Genomic DNA, 6,000 nt, shown 5'->3' on the forward strand with positions numbered 1-6,000 from the left:
TCATGTATCTGGGCTTCCTTGTCTCCATTGATAAAAATAGGGGTGACGCTTTAACAGCAGCCAACATTTGTCAAGGGTTTTGAACCTTGAGAAACGGAACAGGCACAAAAATCTTTCAGGGATGATTATTGTACACGTGCAACCACAATGGCAGCATCATAGACTCAACAGATATGGATGACATGAGCTTGATGGGGATTTTTCCTTTCATTTTCATTTTGATTTAGATGCTATTCCTTAGGGTTGGGAAAGCATCACTTGGAAAGTAGAGCCAGAGGATTGGTTTTAACCACCCGGCCCTCCTCCCCCACCCCCATCAATGGAAGGAAGCCCCAAATGAATCAAGCTGGGCCTTGTAAGGGCTGCAAAGGGAGCCTTCAATGATGTGAGGGGGACCTGGGGGAGGGCACGTGGGAAGTTGGGCCCTGCAGTTTCAGGACCTCCCAGCCCTGCCAGCAGGAAGATTATTAGCACATTTCATGTATTTTGTGCATAGCTGTGTACCCTTCCCATGAAATAATTTTAACATTAAAAAAGAGACAGATGGGAAAAGAAAAAGACAGGGAAGGACAGAAACTGTAGCAGTCTTTAGAGAGGGAAGATTATTTCATTACATCCAAACAGCATATGCTTTTCTGATGTATAGCATATGCAAGTCTATGCAAATTATTTAATAGCAGTGCGCTCAGAGTAATTTCCATTTCCTCCCTCGCTTGTGACGGGAATATTCCTTTTAATCAGATTAGATGACATCCTCTGCAAACTTTTGGGGGTTTCAACTTAATTTACCATGCTAAGTAGTTAGGGTAATTTGAAATAAAGCAATCAGTGGGCTGAAATGAAGCCAAACCTCATTTGTGACTTTGAGATGAGGAGCTGGCCGGCTGCGGGAGCCCCACAGGACTTGGTGGGCCCTGCTTTCCTCCCGGGCTCCCCAGCACCCGGGACCCGGCTGAATTTCCAACGGCCGGTTGCCTGGTTTGGATGGCACCCGGGCAGACGCGTTTCTCCCCCGCAGAGCTTCCTCCTCCGGGCGGCCGCGGGTCACGGGGCTGCGGGAGCCGCGATGCAAAGGCGAGCTCGGGCGCCCCAGGCCGCCTGGCCCGCGGAGGTCACGGCCCCTGCAGCCCGCAGCTGGGCTGGAGCACGCGTCCCGCGCAGGGGGCTCTGCGGAGGGGGAGCGCGGCCCGGGGCGCATTCAGGCTCCCTGCATGGAGCCTGCTTCTCCCTCTGCCCGGGTCTCTGCCTCTCTCTCTGTGTGCGTCTCTCAGGAATAAAAAATAGAATCTTAAAAAATAAATAAATAAATAAATAAATAAATAAATAAATAAATAAATAAAAGGCAGATCCTTTAAAAAAAAAAAAAAAAAGGACAGGGCAGCCTGGGTGGCTCAGCGGTTGGGCATCTGCCTTCAGCTCAGGGCGTGACCCCGGGGTTGCAGGATGGAGTCCCCATGGGGCTCCCTGCCGGGAGCCTGCTTCTCCCTCTGCCTGTGTCTCTCTTTATGTGTGTGTGTGTGTCTCTCATGAATAAATCAATAAAATCTTTAAAAAGGAAATATCAAAGGCTGCTGGAGATTTACCAGCTACCAGGACATAACAGGGGGACATTTGATGGCGAAGTTTCCTGCACCAAGACGACTGGTGAAGTTTCCTCCGAACCCACCTTTCCCTCAAGGCAACGGGGTCTTGGTTTTGAGGCTGGGAGCTCCTGGGGCAGAGCCGGTGCTTCTTACTCAAGCTGGGGGCCTCCTTTTGGGTGTGACAGATGGAAGAGAACGGGCTGCAATCCATGAACTCTTGAAAACTTTTATTTTATTTTTTTATTTATTGATTCATGACAGACACACACACACAGAGAGAGAGAGAGAGACAGAGACACAGGCAGAGGGAGAAGCAGGCTCCATGCAGGGAGCCCAACGCGGGACTCGATCCCGGGTCTCCAGGGTCACACTCTGAGCCCAAGGCAGATGCTCAACCCCTGAGCCCTCCAGGTGCCCCAAGTCTTGAAGACTTATGAACGGGGTACCTGGGTGACTCCATCGGTTGGGCGACCGGCTCCTGTAGGAATCCCATGGGGCCTGGGGTAGAGGTCCCACCCCAGGAGGAGTGGGGCTCCTCACTCCGTGGGAGGTCTGCTTGAACATTCTCCCCTTCTTCCCCCCAAATACATAAATCTTAAAAAAAAAAAATTAAAGAACTTGGGAAGGACATCATGTCCCCAAAGCAGGCCCCATCCTAGCCACAGACAGAAAATCGGGGCTGTGGGTCCTGAGCACCTACCGCGTTTGCCCCTCTCAGCTCCCCTTAACCCGAGGCCATCCTTCCCAATAACCATTTGCCCCGCTGGGCAGAGAAGAGGACCTCAGGCAAGTGCAGCAAGTCTCACAGTTAGCAGGTGGATTCGAATCTTAACCTCCGGGGATCCCCGGGTGGCCCAGCGGTCTAGCGCGCCTGCCTTTGACCCAGGGTGTGACCCCGGGGTCCTGGGATCGAGTCCCACCTCGGGCTCCCTGCAGGGAGCCTGCTTCTCCCTATGCCTGTGTCTCTCTCTGAGTGTCTCTCATGAATAAATAAATTAAATCTTTAAACAAACAAACAAAAAACAAATCTTAACTTCCCTGACCCCAGGGCCCAGCCTCATGTCACCAGAGCACCTTAACACATTGACTCCTAAAACTTGGGCCAAAGAGGACTTCTTCCTATGATTGTGCTTTTTTTGTTGAATAGATAAAATATACGCATGATGAATTCGAGTGCACAGCCACAAATAGGTCTCTGTCCTTCCTGCCTCCTCCCACGGCCACACTCCTAGGAGCAAGCACACTGAAGGGGTCCTGTATAGTCTTTCAGACATTTCTTGAGCTTTTATAAACACATCCGTATATATTCTTTCCTCCCCTTACATGGACGTAGTGCACCCTGCACATTGTTACATTGTTTCATCTTTTTTTTTTTTTTTCACTTCATAATGAATCCTGGAGGTAAGCTAAATAATTATTTTTACCAGCTGCAGAGGGAAATACTTCCTCTTGTAGGTACCCACCATAACTTTTATTTAGTGAGAACTGAGCTTGATGGACCTAACAGAAATTGTATTGTCAGATGACGATGCCCCTGTCAAGGTAGCCAGCCTTAGGAAGGTCTTGAGGAACACATGCGTCAAGACAACAAGCATGTGGCCTCCCAGAGTCACTACGCAGCAGGTACATCTGCAAAGAAAGGCTTTCTTTGCATTTTAAAAATATAGCATCTCCTTTGACGGGTGTATCTACGCGCATGCACGCACACACAGACGCACCTCTGGAAGCAGAATGAAAGATTCTCAAAGAAAGATACTCAAGATGTGCAAGAAAGTTATCAGTGCTTGCAGATTCTCATGCCTCTTTCACTGTAGTTGAGCCACAAAACGTAGTCTGTGGTGTCCCACCCTCAATTCTTTCTTTGAGATAGGATGGGCTGGATCAGTAAGGAAAGTGTAGGAATAGATCACCCTCCAGGACAGAAAGAGAAGGAAATAACAAAAGAAGGAATTCTAAAATCTCTAAAGATTAAAGAGGGACATTCCTTTCTAATCCAGGTTAAAAAAAACTTCAATGTCTTTGGCTAGAAAAAAATTCTTTGGGGGCTGATGTAAAATACTGGCCTGCTTTCTATGTTGACACCTTATGAAGATAAATTACGACTTTAAAAGTGCCTGAGGGTTCCCCAAAAGATGGGATTTATCTCCCATTAAATTTGTATGCTCTCTAGAAGTTACAGGGAGCTTATTTTAAAAAAGAAAGAGGGGGGCGCACCTGGGGGGCTCAGGGGTTGAGCATCTGTCTTTGGCTCAGGTCGTGATCCCGGGGTCCTGGGATTGAGTCCTGCATCAGTCTCCCCATAGGGAGCCTGCTTCTCCCTCTGCCAATAAATAAATACAATCTTTAAAAAAATAAAATAAAATAAAAAAGAGAACGAGGGAGAATGAAAAAGAGAGAGATAAAAAACACAGTAGTTTTTTTCTCCAATATCCACCTACGTTCAAGGTCAGGCCCTGTCTGGGAATTTCCAGTGTATCAATGGAATATCTGTGACTGTGAGACTTGCAAATATTCTACATAGTTTCATTCCTCTTCTTAGGGTTTCTGTTCAAATGGCAAATCTACTAAGAATCTGGTAAGTGTTAATACTGATCCAGTGTTTCTGGTGTGGTGCTTTTATCTCCACGTTTGTGCTATTCAAGGAGATTTGCCCTGTTTCCAGGACCCGGTCCAGTCTACTGCAAGCAGCCACTTGCTGCGGAGGTACAGGCATCTGGAGGCTGCTAACGTGGAGACTGACTGACCTCCACGGCTCCTCTCCACACCACCTCCGACCCCATCTCCACATTCAGCTCCCTCATGTCCAGGCTGTGCATTTGCTGGTGGCAAAGGGCCTCAGAAGTAACAGTGCCAAAACGTGACCAACATTGGGCTTAGAGCAGAAGCTGCCAGAATGAAGGAGCCACGTGTGACACAGTGAAGAAATGGAGGAAGGTGGAACATGTAAAATCATGAAGTTTTAGATTTGGAAGAAATCTTAGAGGTCACCTAGTCTAGTGGTTTCTGAGGCTGGTTGTAAGCATCAGCTGAGAGATATTACACACACACACACACACACACACACACACACGCACATACTGGCAGGAGTGAATTTTCACCACATCATGTAGGTGCAAGAAATGTCACACCATTTATCTAAACCAAATGAAGGCAGTTGTGACCAAGGAAGGGAGACTCCCTTTCTCTTTGGGTTGAGTAAACGTTCCCGGGGACGTCGTGTGATTATATTAGTCAGCTATTGCTGCAGTCATGTAGCACAAGCTCAGTGGCTTAGAACAACACGGTGTGTTATGCTCCCGGGGCTGTGAGTTAGATGGGGGCAGAACTGCTAAGGCCGCAGCTCGGGTTCAGGTGGAGAGCAGACCAAGCCTCTGCTGTATTCACACCCACCCGAGTGAGTCGGGCGCCCACGCACAGTGGGAGAGGGGAAGTATCCCCTCCACGGTGGGATGGCGCTACAGGGTCGCATGGCACATGGCTGGCATGTGTGGTCCTATGACAGGGGGTGAAGAGCTGGCCCCAGGATTCCTATCTTCTTTTTTTTTTTTAAGATTTTATTTATTCATGAGAAACACACACACACACACACACACACACACAGGCAGAGGGAGAAGCAGGCTCCATGCAGGGAGCCTGACGTGGGACTCGATCCTGGGACTCCAGGATCATGCCCTGGGCTGAAGGCAGCACTAAACCGCTGAGCCACCCAGGCTGCCCCAGATTCCTATCTTCATCTGGTTGCCAAGACATCGTACTCATGGGTTGTTTTTTGGTTTGGTTTGGTTTGGTGTTTTTTTTGTGTGTGTGTGTGTGTGTTTTTTTGCCTGCTCCACTGGATATTCCTGCTGAGTTTCTTTTGTGGATCCTTCCCTCCCCAAGTATTCAGCACTGCAGATTCCCAGGGCTCATTCCTTTGCCTTCCTTTCTACTTCCTTGTATTCCCTTGTTCATCACACTGTCGGCTCGTGGCTATAAATACCGAGGACATCCACAGTTCCATCGCCACCAACTCCGAGGCCCAAGACACATACATCCTTTTGGATGCCTAACACACGTCTCAAGCTCAGTATGTATGTCCCACTGCTCTACCTACAGCCTTCTCTCTTTCAGCGGTTGGACAGTCCACCTCCCAATCACCCAACCCGACAACGTGGGGTTCATCATTGGGTCTTATCTTTCTCTCACACCATTATCTGACCTCTAGGCATATGCAGTTGGTTCTACCTTCAAAACAGAATCAGGGTCTTATTTCTTACCACCTTCACTGACCGTGCTCTGTCTGAACCAGTCATTTCTCACATGGCCTAACTAAGATAGCCTCCTGACCCACCTCCCTGCTTCTACTTTTTGCCACCTACAATTTATTCATAGTAATCCTTTCCAAATGTAATTCCCATCAAGTTACTCTTCTGCTCCA

This window comes from Vulpes lagopus, chromosome 5, assembly GCF_018345385.1.
Source record: "Vulpes lagopus strain Blue_001 chromosome 5, ASM1834538v1, whole genome shotgun sequence".
NCBI lineage: Eukaryota > Metazoa > Chordata > Mammalia > Carnivora > Canidae > Vulpes > Vulpes lagopus.